The sequence below is a fragment of the Leucoraja erinacea genome, unplaced genomic scaffold (assembly GCF_028641065.1).
Source record: "Leucoraja erinacea ecotype New England unplaced genomic scaffold, Leri_hhj_1 Leri_232S, whole genome shotgun sequence".
Lineage (NCBI taxonomy): Eukaryota > Metazoa > Chordata > Chondrichthyes > Rajiformes > Rajidae > Leucoraja > Leucoraja erinaceus.
Genome location: NW_026576133.1, coordinates 29,155 through 43,258, shown reverse-complemented (window position 1 = coordinate 43,258; position 14,104 = coordinate 29,155). Strand labels below are relative to the sequence as shown.

General features: G+C 50.6%; 1 protein-coding gene across 5 annotated transcripts in view; it reads left to right on the top strand.

Moving 5' to 3' along the window:
• The window catches only part of LOC129716426 (disintegrin and metalloproteinase domain-containing protein 12-like), a 111,890-nt gene extending 101,549 nt beyond the window's left edge, over positions 1-10,341 (top strand). For all 5 annotated transcript variants that reach the window (XM_055666299.1, XM_055666301.1, XM_055666298.1 and 2 more), the window contains one exon: positions 4,977-10,341. The gene's annotated coding sequence lies outside the window, so the exon portion shown is untranslated. The remainder of the gene's footprint in view (positions 1-4,976) is intronic.
• Positions 10,342-14,104: the final 3,763 nt, after the last annotated feature.

Sequence of the window (14,104 nt, the reverse complement as noted above, 5' to 3'; positions counted from 1 at the left end):
GCATAGGTGATTAATGTCTTGTGATATCTTGTGCAAGTACGCATGTGCAGTGGGAGACTCAAGGTGGCGTCCTGCAGTAAAGAAGCTTGTAAGATTACTCCCGTGTCCGAGCTTTATTCAAGTCAGTTCAAAGCATCCAAATACACAACGGTGATCATAGAAACATAGAAACATAGAAATTAGGTGCAGGAGTAGGCCATTCGGCCCTTCGAGCCTGCACCGCCATTCAATATGATCATGGCTGATCATCCAACTCAGTATCCCGTACCTGCCTTCTCTCCATACCCCCTGATCCCCTTAGCCACAAGGGCCACATCTAACTCCCTCTTAAATATAGCCAATGAACTGGCCTCAACTACCCTCTGTGGCAGAGAGTTCCAGAGATTCACCACTCTCTGTGTGAAAAAAAGTTCTTCTCATCTCGGTTTTAAAGGATTTCCCCTTTATCCTGGAGTCATGGCTGATCATCCCCAATCAGTACCCCGTTCCTGCCTTCTCCCCATATCCCCTGACTCCACTATCTTTAAGAGCCCTATCTAGCTCTCTCTTGAAAGTATCCAGAGAACCAGCCTCCACCGCCCTCTGAGGCAGAGAATTCCACAGACTCACAACTCTCTGTGAGAAAAAGTGTTTTGTCGTGTCCGTTCTAAATGTTTTACCCCTTATTCTCAAACTGTGGCCCCTGGTTCTGGGTTGTGAATGGGTTCAGCCCAGCTGTCAGGTCAGGGTATTGAGCACAGGAGCAGGGACTTCATGTCACAATTGTAAAATACATTGGTCAGGTCACATTTGGACCTTTGTGCCCACTTGTGAATCCATGTACCTGTCCAACTGATTGTTAAATTATGGGATAGTCCCAGCCTCAACTACCTCCTCTGGCAGCTTGTTCCATACATCTGTGTGGAAAAGGTTACCCTCTCAGATTCCTATTAAATCTTTTCCCCTTCACCTTGAACCTATGTCCTCTGGTCCTCGATTCCCCTACTCTGGGTAAAGGACTCTGTGCATCTACCCGATCTATTCCTCTCGTGATTTTGTACACCTCTATAAGATCATCCCTCGTCCTGCGCTCCAAGGAATAGAGACCCAGCCTACTCAACCTCTCCCTATAGCTCACACCCTCTAGTCCTGGCAACATCCTCGTTAATCTTTTCTGAACCCTTTCAAGCTTGACAATATCTTTCCTATAACATGGTGCCCAGAACTGAACACAATGTTCTAAATGCGGTCTCATCAACATCTTATACAACTGCAACATGACCTCCCAACTTGCATACCCAATACTCCGACTAATGAAGGTCAAAGTGCCAAAAGCCTTTTTGACCACCCTATCTACCTGCGACCCAACCTTCAAGGAACCATGCACCTGTACTCCTAGATCCCTCTGCTCTACAACACTCTTTGTCTTCTGGGTAAAGATCACATTGTTTTAGAAGGGAATGGGGAGGATGGAGGAGGTTTGTTGTTGTCAGGGAGGCTGGAGGGCTATGGGAAGCCCAAGAAAAGTCAAGTTGGGACAGTAAAATTGTGCCAAGATGCGCCTGTTGCATGTAGACTTGGTGGGCTGTTCTGTACATTCTGTACTAATGGGGGTGTTTGTGCTTGTGTACTGGGATAGTTATGCTAAGCTGAATGCAATGTATTTCACTACCTGGTACATGTGACAATAAAGAAACCATTGAACCTCAACCAACTACCATCCCAACCATCCCCTCCCACCCCCCAACCATCCCCTCCCATCCCAACCATCCCCTCCCACCCCAACCATCCCCTCCCATCTCAACCATCCCCTCCCACCCCAACCCATCCCCTCCCATCCCAACCATCCCCTCCCACCCCAACCATCCCCTCCCACCCCAACCATCCCCTCCCACCCCAACCATCCCCTCCCATCTCAACCATCCCCTCCCACCCCAACCATCCCCCCTCCCACCTCAACCATCCCCTCCCACCCCCAACCATCCCCTCCCCATCCCAACCATCCCCTCCCACCCCAACCATCCCCCTCCCACCCCAACCACATCCTCCCATCCCAACCATCCCCTCCCATCCCGGCCATCCCCTCCCATCCCAACCATCTCCTCCCACCCCAACCATCTCCTCCCACCCCAACCATCTCCTCCCATCCCAACCACATCCTCCCATCCCAACCATCCCCTCCCACCCCAACCATCCCCTCCCATCTCAACCATCCCCTCCCACCCCAACCATCCCCTCCCACCTCAACCATCCCCTCCCACCCCAACCATCCCCTCCCACCCCAACCATCCCCTCCCATCCCAACCATCCCCTCCCACCCCAACCATCCCCTCCCACCTCAACCATCCCCTCCCATCCCAACCATCCCCTCCCACCCCAACCATCCCCTCCCATCCCAACCATCCCCTCCCATCCCGACCATCCCCTCCCATCCCAACCCACACATCCTCCCACCCCAACCATCTCCTCCCATCCCAACCATCCCCTCCCATCCCAACCATCCTGGTCCCATCCCAACCATCCCCTCCCATCCCAACCACATCCTCCCATCCCAACCATCCCCTCCCATCCCAACCATCCCCTCCCATCTCAACCATCTCCTCCCATCCCGGCCATCTCCTCCCACCCCACCCATCTCCTCCCATCTCAACCACATCCTCCTATCCCAACCATCCCCTCCCATCCCAACCATCCCCTCCCATCTCAACCATCCCCTCCCATCCCAACCACTTCCTCCCATCCCAACCATCCCCACCCATCTCCACCAACCCCTCCCATCCCCACCACATCCTCCCCATCCCAACCATCCTCCTCCCATCCCAACCATCTCCTCCCATCCCAACCATCTCCTCCCATCTCAACCCTCCCCTCCCATCCCAACCATCTCCTCCCATCTCAACCATCCCCTCCCATCCCAACCACATCCTCCCATCCCAACCATCTCCTCCCATCTCAACCATCCCCTCCCATCCCAACCACATCCTCCCATCCCAACCATCCTGGTCCCATCCCGACCATCTCCTCCTATCCCAACCATCTCCTCCCATCTCAACCATCCCCTCCCATCCCAACCATCCTGGCCCCATCCCAACCACATCCTCCCATCCCAACCATCTCCTCCCATCTCAACCATCCCCTCCCATCCCAACCACATCCTCCTATCCCAACCATCCCCTCCCATCCCAACCATCTCCTCCCATCTCCTCCCATCTCAATCAACTACAAATGTGCTTGCAATACCGATGTCATGCAGACATACTGTGTAGAAACGGGCCCTTAGACCCAACTTGCCCATGCCAACTGAGATACCCCATCTACACTATTCCAGCCTGCCTACATTTGGCCCATCTCTCTAAACAATATGTAGCTGTCCAAGTGTCTTGTGAATGTTGTGATATTACCTGCCTCAACCTCCTCCTCTGGCAGCTTGTTGCATGTACCCACCGTTCTGTATGTGAAAAAACCCCATTAACCATTCCACAGCCCTATTGCCCAGCTGATCAAGATTCTGCTGTCATTTTTGATGACCATCTTCATTATGTAAGATATCACTCACTTTAGTGTCATCTGTAAACTTACTACACGTGCCGTACATTCTCATCCAAATCATTGATATAAAACGCAAACAATAACGGGCCCAACACTGAATCCTGAGGCGTACCACTAGTCACAGGCCTCCAGTCTGAAAAACAACCTTCCACCATTATCACCCTCTGCTTCCTTCCATGAAGCAATTCTCTATCCAGTTTGCTCTTTCCCTGGATCCCATGCAATCTAACCTTCCAGAGCAGCCTACCATGTGGAACCTTGTGAAATGCCTTGCTGTAGTCCACATAGACAATGTCTACACCTTTGCCCTCATCAGCCTTTATCTTCCAAAGCTTCAATCAGATTTGTAAGACACGACCTCCCACGTACAAAGCTGTGCTGATTATTCCTCATCAGCCCCTATATATTGAAATGCATCGAAATCTACCCCTCAGATGCTCTCCAGACCTTGCCTGCCACAGACATTTGGCACACTGGTGTACAGTTCCCAGGCTTTCCTTGTCGCCCTTCTTAAATTGTAGGTGAACAGAGGGATCTGGGAATAACTGTGCACAGTTCCCTGAAAGTGGAATCTCATGTAGATAGGGTGGTAAAGAAAGCTTTTGGTGTGCTGGCCTTTATAAATCAGAGCATTGAGTATAGAAGTTGGGATGTAATGTTAAAATTGTACAAGGTATTGGTGAGGACAATTCTGGAGTATGGTGTACAATTTTGGTCGCCCAATTATAGGAAGGATGTCAACAAAATAGAGTGAGTACAGAGGAGATTTACTAGAATGTTGCCTGGGTTTCAGCAACTAAGTTACAGAGAAAGGTTGAACAAGTTAGGGCTTTATTCTTTGGAGCGCAGAAGGTTAAGGGGGGACTTGATAGAGGTCTTTAAAATGATGAGAGGGATAGACAGAGTTGACGTGGAAAAGCTTTTCCCACTGAGAGTAGGGAAGATTCAAACAAGGGGACATGACTTGAGAATTAAGGGACAGAAGTTTAGGGGTAACATGAGGGGGAACTTCTTTACTCAAGAGAGTGGTGGCTGTGTGGAATGAGCTTCCAGTGAAGGTGGTGGAGGCAGGTTCGTTGGTATCATTTAAAAATAAATTGGATAGTTATATGGACGGGAAAGATTCAGATCAGATTCAATTTTAATTGTCATTGTCAGTGTACAGTACAGAGACAACGAAATGCATTACGAAAGGTATGGAGGGTTATGGTCTGAGCGCAGGTATATGGGACTAGGGGAGAATACGTGTTCGGCACGGACTAGAAGGGTCGAGATGGCCTGTTTCCGTGCTGTAATTGTTATATGGTTATATGCTAAATAAGATAACCCCCACAGACAAGGTAGTTGTGAGGGAGGAAGAATGAAGCACAAAAGAGGAAAGATGTTGTCACGCTGTACACTCTTTGCCAAACTGCTTTCCAATTAATACAACACATTTTTCTCCACAGATTCAGACATGGACCAGATAACTCCAGCAAGTGATTAATGTGTGGCACCTGGCATCACATCACTTTGTATTTAACTCCAGAATACCAGGGGAAGGGCTGCTGATCAGAGACAATCCTGGTGAATCTGATCAATCTGCCACTGAAGCAAACATTTACAAGAAAGTATCAGTGTGATATGATGAGCAATTGTTACACACAGTGTTGTAAACATCGATTATTTATTCAACAACCACCGAGTCCGCATCCGACCAGCGATCCCCGCACATTAACACTATCCTACATACCCTAGGGACAATTTACATTTATACCAAGACAATTAACCTACAACCCTGTACGTCTTTGGAGTGTGGGGGGAAACTGAAGATCTCGGAGAAAACCCACATGGTCACAGGTAGAACGTACACACTCCGTAGACAGCACCCGTAGTCCGGATCGAACCCGGGTCTCTGGCGCTGTAAGGCAGCAACTGTACTGCTGCGCCACCGTGCCGCCCTTAAATGCATTTGGAAAGGAAACCAAGAAATAGAAACATAGAAAATAGGTGCAGGAGGGGGACATTCAGCCCCTCGAGCCAGCACCGCCATTCATTGTGATCATGGCTGATTGTCCCCTATCAATAACCCGTGCCTGCCTTCTCCCAAATATCCCTTGACTCCACTAGCCCCAAGAGCTCTATCTAACTCTCTCTTAAATCCATCCAGTGACTTGGCCTCCACTGCCCTAGTGTAAAGTATTGGTAAAATGGTCATTTTCATTTGCGGGCAGTTATGACAACACAATATTATAATTTAGTACATAGGACTATGACTATGACTATGCCTTAGAGATGTAAGGAAACTTCCAAACAATCTCTAAGGTTTTGTGATGGACATTGGTCAGAATTTCTATTTCCATTTACAAGATATCACAAGAAATATGTTCATGATTTTACACAACTGATCTAGATCAAGAGGTTGGCAGTGATTCAGGATTTCATTTGAGTTTTCAGACCTAAGATGTAGGCCTCGCTGGCTATCTCGGAATGAACAGCACTCACTCCAAAGGTTTGTAGGTTAGTTGGCTTTGTATAATTGTATTGTACAATTCGTCGGAAAAGATTGTGAATTGGCCCTAGTTGGTGTAGGATAGAGCTAGTATACGGGCATCGCTGGTCGGCACGGACTTGGTGGGCTGAAGGGCCTGTTTCCACGCTGTATCTCTAAACTAGATAACTCTTGTGCCATGTAAATAGTAACGTGCTTTTTCACGGAAGAATTATACTTGAACATAGAACAGTACAGTACAGCACAGAGCAGGCCCTTTGACCCACAATGTCTGTGCCAGGCTAAAGTTGGTTCCTGTACCTGCATCCCTTCATCTCCTCCATCCCATCTCCCTCATCTTATACCACCATACCTGCCTCCACCACCACCCCCAGCATTAGTCCCTGTGCTGCCAGGACATCTCCGTTAAACGTTGCCCTTCTTATCTTAAAGCGATGCCATTGTTATTTGGAATTTGCACTCTGTCTACCCCATCGTGCCTCTCACAGCCATCAAGCTGTACAGCACAGAAACAGGCCCTTTGGCCCATCTTATCCATGCCACCAAGTTGTCATACTGGGCTAGCCCCATTTGCCTGCTCTTGGCCCGTATCCCTCTAAACATTTCCCATTCATATATCCGTCCAAATGTCCTTTATCCGTTGTAATTGTTTCCCCTTCTATAGGTTCCTCTGGCTGAGTGAAAAAGTTTCCCCTGAAATTAACTAACGTTGCTAACTTTCTCACTCCCAAATAAGGGACAAAAGGTCAAAATACGGGACAAATTCCCCATGGCATTTTGTTGACCGACTCGGCCGTGGCTGGGTGAATGATGAGTTGACCCGGGTGCTGGACTGTACACAAAGCCCAGCCGGCGGGCCAGCTGAGGAGTTTTGGTCCCGGCACCCCATCTAACTCATGAACCGATGATCGGCAATGAGAAGGGGTGGTGGTGGTGGTGTCGGCGGTAGGTGAAGGTCCGAAGATCGGACAGCTGGCTGGGCTGCCGAACGACCGACGGGGCCACTGGTGAGGCGCTGCTGCTGCTGCTGCTGCACTCCATGGGCTGCACTACGTCGGGATGGTGAGGCGGGGGCCGGACGCAGCGCTCCGACCCGACAGTCCCCTCGTCCCGAGTAGTAGCGGTCAAATACGGGACAAGAGCCGTCCTGTATGGGACAAACCAATTTAGCCCAATATACGGGATGTCCCGGCTAATACGGGACAGTTGGCAAACCTACCCGAGGACCATCTTAAATCTCACCCCTCTCATCTTAGGCCTATGCTCTCTAGTTTTAGAATCCTCTACCCTGGGAGAAAGTCAACAGACAATAGACAATATACAATAGGTGCAGGAGGAGGCCATTCGGCCCTTCGAGCCAGCACCACCATTCAATGGGATCATGGCTGATCGTCCCCTATCAATAACCCGTGCCTGCCTTCTCCCCATATCCCTTGTCTCCACTAGCCCCTAGAGCTCTATCTAACTCTCTGTTAAATCCATCCAGTGACTTGGCCTCCACTGCCCTCTGTGGCAGGGAATTCCACAAATTCACAACTCTCTGGGTGAAAAAGTTTTTACTCACCTCAATCTTAAATGACCTCCCCTTTATTCTAAGACTATGGCCCCTGGTTCTGGACTCCCCCAACATTGGAAACATTTTTCCTGCATCTAGCTTGTCCAGTCCTTTTATAATTGTATATGTCTCTATAAGCTCTCCCCCTCATCCTTCTGAACTCCAGTGAATACAAGCCTAGTCTTTTCAATCTTTCCTCATATGACAGTCCTGCCATCCCAGGGATGAATCTCGTGAACCTACGCTGCACTGCCTCAATCACAAGGATGTCCTTCCTCAAATTAGACCAAAACTGTACACAATAGTCCAGATGTGGTCTCACCAGAGCCCTATACAACTGCAGAAGCACCCTTTGTGTGAAAAAGTTGCCCCTCAGATTCCTGCTAAACCTTTTCCCCCATTATCTTAAACTCATGTCCTCTGGTCCTCTATTCCCCTACTCTGGGCAAGAGACTCTGTGCATCTACCCGATCTATTCCTCTCATGATTTTATACACTTTAGCCAAAAAAAATCTTGTTGATAGGTTTCAAATCTGAAATGTTACTGATGGAAAAATCTTCGTGCTGGAGGAACTCGGTGGGTCGGGCCAAGAGTGTCTAATTGTCATGTGGAACAATGACATTCTTACTTGCTGCACTTTACAGGCCCGTTAATGCAATAACACACTTATAAAGTTGAATACAAAAATTAATAACCAATTATAGGAGATAATTGTGCAAAACCAAATTCTGCCGACAAAGATACTTGTCACTGAGGTTAGTGCAGTGAATGAATGAATGGATAAGTTTATTGGCCAAGTATTCACATACAAGGAATTTGCCTTGGTGCTCTGCCCACAAGTGACAACATGACATACAGTGACAGTTACGAATGACTCATAAAACATTAAACATTAATAATAAAACATTATCGATTAAACATGTGAATTAAATAAAATAACAGAGAGAAAGAAGGCTACAGATTTTTGGTTATTGAGTAGAGCTACGACTCGTGTGGAAGAAAGCTGTTTTTATGTCTGGCTGTGGCAGCTTTGACAATCCGGAGTTGCCTTCCAGAGGGAAGTGATTGAAAGAGTTTGTGGCCAGGGTGAGAGGGGTCAGAGATGATCTTGCCCGCTCGCTTACTGGCCCTTGCAGTGTACAGTTCATCAATGGAGGGAAGGTTGCTGCCAACAACCTGATCAACAACCCGATGGTTGCCGCAAGAAGCTGTTCTTCGACTCAGTCCCGCAGCATCAGTGGAGAGAATGGACAGAGAACTGGGACTGAAGAAGGGTCTCAATTCAAAACGTTGTTTGTCCACTCCCTCCACAAATGCTGCCTGACCCGCTGAGTTCCTCCACACTTTGTGTTTTGCTCAGGATTCAGTGCTTTACTTATTCCAACAACGATGACATATCTTGTGTCTCCATCTGAACGTGAAACTCCCATTGCATGTTCACTAATGCACGCTGTCTGTGATGATGGCAGGCATGCCATGCTCAGCCTGTGGTGTTGTTGAGTAGTGTGTGGCAGACAGGGTCACTGCTGGCCTAGCCTGGCCGTAGTCCACTCCCCACTGGCTCTGGCCACTCCCTACTCGTCACCCCCCACTGGCCACTGGTCACTCCCCACTGGCCACTCTCCACTGGTCACTCCCCACTGGCTCTGGCCACTGGTCACACCCCACTGGTCACTTCCCACTGGCCACTCCACACTGGCCCTACTGGCCACTGGTCACCCCCACTAGCCACTCCCCACTGGCCACTCCCTACTGACTGGCCACTCCCCACTGACTCTGGCCACTTCCCACTGGCTCTGGCCACTCCTCTGTCTCTACAGTGGGTCAGGTAGCTGTTGAGGCAAGAGTGTCACATGTACTGACAATGGAACCATGAAATGCTTACATGTTGAATCGAAATAAATGTGTACACAATAATAGATATTATAGAATAAACAAACCAATTGAATGTATGAATAATGGCATTTGTCACCAACATGGATCGGGGCATTGTGTATGATCAATATCACAGCTCGTTCCAGATGTGGACCACCTTGCATGAACAGGTGGCCCTCTGTTGCACCTGAGGTCTCTCCGACACCTCTCCCCGTCACTGTAAGCCTCTGCCTTGTACCACCACCACCCTCTGAGCCCTTTAGTTTTAGAATCATCGTGCAGTTTAGTTTATTGTCACGTGTACCAAGCTGCAGAGAAGAGCTTTTTTGTTGTGAGCGGAGAGACTATATATGATTATGATCCAGCTGCCCACAGTGCACGGATACAGAATAAAGGGAATAACGTTGAGTGAGTGGAGATTACGAAGAACATACTGTAGTTAAAGTAAGAAACGCTATTCTACTATGGAGAAGAAACTATGAGCTTTCACTTTATCCGTGCCCCTCGTGATCATGTACACCTCCATAAGGTCACCCCTCAGCCTCTTAAGGGGCTGTCCCACTTGGGCGAACTAATCTGCGAGTTCTGGAGAGATTGCCCTCGACTCATACTCGCAGCATGGTCGACACGAGGTCCTAGGAGGTCTTTGTAACTCTCCTTCATGCTCGAGAGTGGTCCCCGCGTACTCGAGGCCTCAGCTAGGTCGCGGCGTTTTTTTAAACATGCTGAAAAATGGCCGCGAGTAAAAAAAGGTCGCTATGGAAAAAATCGATACTTTTTTCACTCGGAGGTTTAGTCATAGGAGGTCGTAGTAGGTCGGCATGTTAGACGTAGGTAATCGAGGGAAGTCGAAGGTAGTCGTAGATAATCTTCATCATAGTCGAAGGGAGATCGAAGGAGATCTCAGCCTCGGAGGGCGGTGGAGGCCGGTTCTCTGGATACTTTCAAGAGGGAGCTAGATAGCTTTCTTAAAAATAGTGGTCAGGGGATATGGGGAGAAGGCAAGAACGGGGTACTGATTGGGGATGATCACCTATCCATGTTCTCCACAGGTGCTGACTGACCAGCTGAGTTACTGCAGCTGTCAATCAGCTGCTGAGGGCTCTGGGTCACCCCAGCTGTTGTATGGCCTCTCCAGAACCTGCACTGACCCAGCCCGGACAAGCACACAAACAGGGTGGTGGGTGGGCGGGTGGTGCGGGGCAGGTCAGAGACAGGGCTCCTGGGGTGGGGACACCTCCTGAAACACCACGGCCTTGTCACGTCATGGGGCACAGGTCAGGACTGTGATGGAACACGCCCACTTGCCTCATAGGACCGACCACAAGGCAAAGGAACAGAATTAGCCCACTTTGCCCATCGAGTCTGATCCACCTACCTTTCCCTCTCAACCCCATTCCACTGCCTTCTCCCCATAAATTCTTTAGTTCTAATTTAGAGATACGCCGCGGAAACAGGCCCTTCAGCCCACTGGGTCTGTGCCGACCAGCGATCCCCGCACATTAACACTATTCTACACACACTAGGAATTTTTACATTTACCAAGCCAATTAACCTACAAACCTGCACATCTTTGGAGTGTGGGAGGAAACCGAAGATCTCGGAGAAAACCCACGCAGGTCACGTGGAGAACGTACAAACTCCGTACAGACGGCACCCGTAGTCGGGATCGAACCCGGGTCTCCGGCGCTGCATTCGCTGTAAGGCAGCAACTCTACCGCTGTGCCACCGTGACTGCCCTAATTCTGACGCCCTCACTAAGTACCTGTCAACCTCCGCTTTAAAAATACCCAATGGCTTGGCCTCCACAGCCGCCTCTTTATGTTGTTTAAATAATGTTATTGTCTCAATGACCTCCTCTGGCAACTTGTTCCATACATCCACCACCCACTGTGTGAAAAAGTTACCCCTTGGGTTGCTATTAAATCTTTCCCCTCGCACCTTAAACCCACCGTCCTCTGGTTATTGAGGCCATCGACCCTGGGTAAAGGACTCTGTGCATCTACCCCATCTATATACCTCATCAGTTTGCACGCCTCTATTTGGACACCCCTCATCCTCCTGCGCTCGAAGAAATAAAACCTCTCCCTGTACTTCCGGCCCTCGAGTCCACATTCATTTGTTTCTAACTGGTAACACTCCAAGAATGTTTTTATGGTGTTGCATTTGAAGAATCAAAAGCATGTAAGCACAAGGTGGCTGCAAGTCAGGTACAGGGTAAAATCTACCGACAACTTCTTCTTTTCGTGTCCATCTTGTTACAAATGTTGGCCTCGCTGTCATCGTCCGTCCTGAAAAGGACGCAAGCTTCTGGCGACAATCAGTGGAAGCCATCACTTAGACAATAGGCAATAAACAATAGGTGCAGGAGTAGGTCATTCGGCCTTCGAGCCAGCATCATGGCTGATCATCCCCAATCAGTACCCCCCATTCCTGCCTTCTCCCCATATCCCCTGACTCCGCTATCTTTATGAGCCCTATTGTAAAGAAGTCTCAACAACACATTGTCTTAACTGTAGCTTTTATTAACTGTTCACATAATTGCAATACTAGCTGTACGTGGTCTGTCACCGGAGCTAGAGAGAGGGACACCAGGGAGGGAGCATGCAGTTATACCCCTGATAAGGGGAGTGGTTAAGGGTGGTAAGGTCACTATGTTAAAGGCACATGCACTAGCCATCTACATCCTTCCTCTTGGAACAAAGCAATATAGTAGTGACAGGGCGACCACGTCTCATGCGCTACAAGCAGGCATACAATGATTACAGAGCTAAACGAAATCCCCGTATCGAACCGGCGGCTTGACCAGCCTGCCAGACCGGGTGCGATGCTCGCCACCTCCTCCCCCTGCAGGAACAAGAGCAGCCGGGGCCGGGGCAGGCGAGCGAACCGGGGATACAGGGGGGAGAAGCGGCAGGAGAAGACCCACCCGCCGGCGGGGTAGAGGGGGAACGAGGGATGGGAGGCGGAGAAGGTGGCGTAATCAACGGTGAAGGGAGGGATCTGGGCATCCGTGGGACGGCAGGATCGGAATCCGGCAAGGGAGGGGAGAAGGGAGCAGCAGGCGGAGGTGGGGGCTCGTTAACGAGCAGCAGATGCTGGCGGGAACGGCGGTAAATGACGCCGTCGTGGTCAACCAGGTAAGACCGTGGTGAGCCGGCATCGCCGACCACCGTGGCGAGCTTGTAGTGGCCAGAGGTAGTCTGCATCCGGACGATCTGGCCGGGAAACAGAGGCGGCAGGGGGCGGCAGGATTGGTCGTGGGAGCGCTTCTGTGAGTCGTGCTTGGCGGTGATACGCTCCTGGACCATGGCGGGTGGGAGAACAGAGGGAGCAAGGGCTTGTTGGGCAACAGGGAGGGGGGGGGCGAGTTCTGCGAGACAGCAGTCGTTGTGCCGGCGAGCCCAGGGCAGGGTCGCGGGAGATGTTGCGGAGATTAAGCAGGGCCAGGTGGAAGTCCGACCTGGACAGCCGACAGTGCTCCAGCAAACCCTTAGCACTGCGGACTGCACGCTCCGCCAGGCCGTTGCTTTGCGGGTACTCAGGGCTGCTGGTAAAATGTTTAAAGTTCCACTGAGAAGCGAAACGCTGGAACTCGGCACTGGTGAACTGGCTGCCGTTGTCAGATTGGAGGCGAGCAGGGGAGCCAAAAGTGGCAAAGTGGCGACGCAGCCTCCCGATGACAGCCGAGGAGGAGAGGGAGTGGAGTTGGTCGACCTCAAACCAGTTAGAATAGGAGTCGACGAGGACCAGGAAGTGCTTCCCACGCCACTCGAAAATGTCAGTAGCGACCGCCGTCCAGGGGAGATCGGGGGCAGGTTGTTGCAGCAGCGGCTGACGTTGTTGATGTGGAGCCAGGCTGTTGCAAGAAGGGCAAGCAGAGACCCACTCCCGGATGTCGTTGGCCATGCTGGGCCAGTAGAACTGGCCCTGGGCGCTGGACAGAGTGGCCTCGGCCCCAGGATGACCGTTGTGGGCAGACTGAAAATAGGCAACCCTCAGTGATTCGGGCACTACGACCTTGTGCCCCTTAACCACCACGCCGTCGTGCAGGACGAGCTCATCGCGGACCAGGAAGTATGGGACTACACTGGCCGGCAAGGAGGAGCGGCGATCAGGCCAACCCTGGATGATGATGTCGGACAGTAGCTGCAGGGCAGGATCCTTGGCAGTGTGTGAAACGAGGGACTGCATCTGCTTTGAAGGCACAAAGTTGACATTAAGTACCATTAGGTCCGACGACTCGTATGGGTGGCGGGCAGAGGATGGCAGAGGGGCGCGGGACAGTGTGTCGGCAACGAACATGTCCTTGCCTTTACGGTATACGATGGTGAAAGTAAACCGTTGCAGCTGCAACATCATACGCTGCAGCCTGGAGGAAGCAGCGTGGATCGGCTTGTTAAGAATGGTTACTAGCGGCTGGTGATCGGTCTCAATCGTGAAGGTGTTGCCCAGAATGTAGTCCTTGAACCTCGAGCAAGCAAACACCACAGCAAGGAGTTCCTTTTGAATTTGAGCGTAGCACTGCTCGGCAGGGGTCATGGTGCGGGACGCATAGGACACAGGCATCTGCCGGCCGTCGTGGAGCTGCAGGCAAGCGGCGCCGAGACCAAACTTGGAAGCGTCACAGGTGAGAACAATGGGGTGCTGCAGG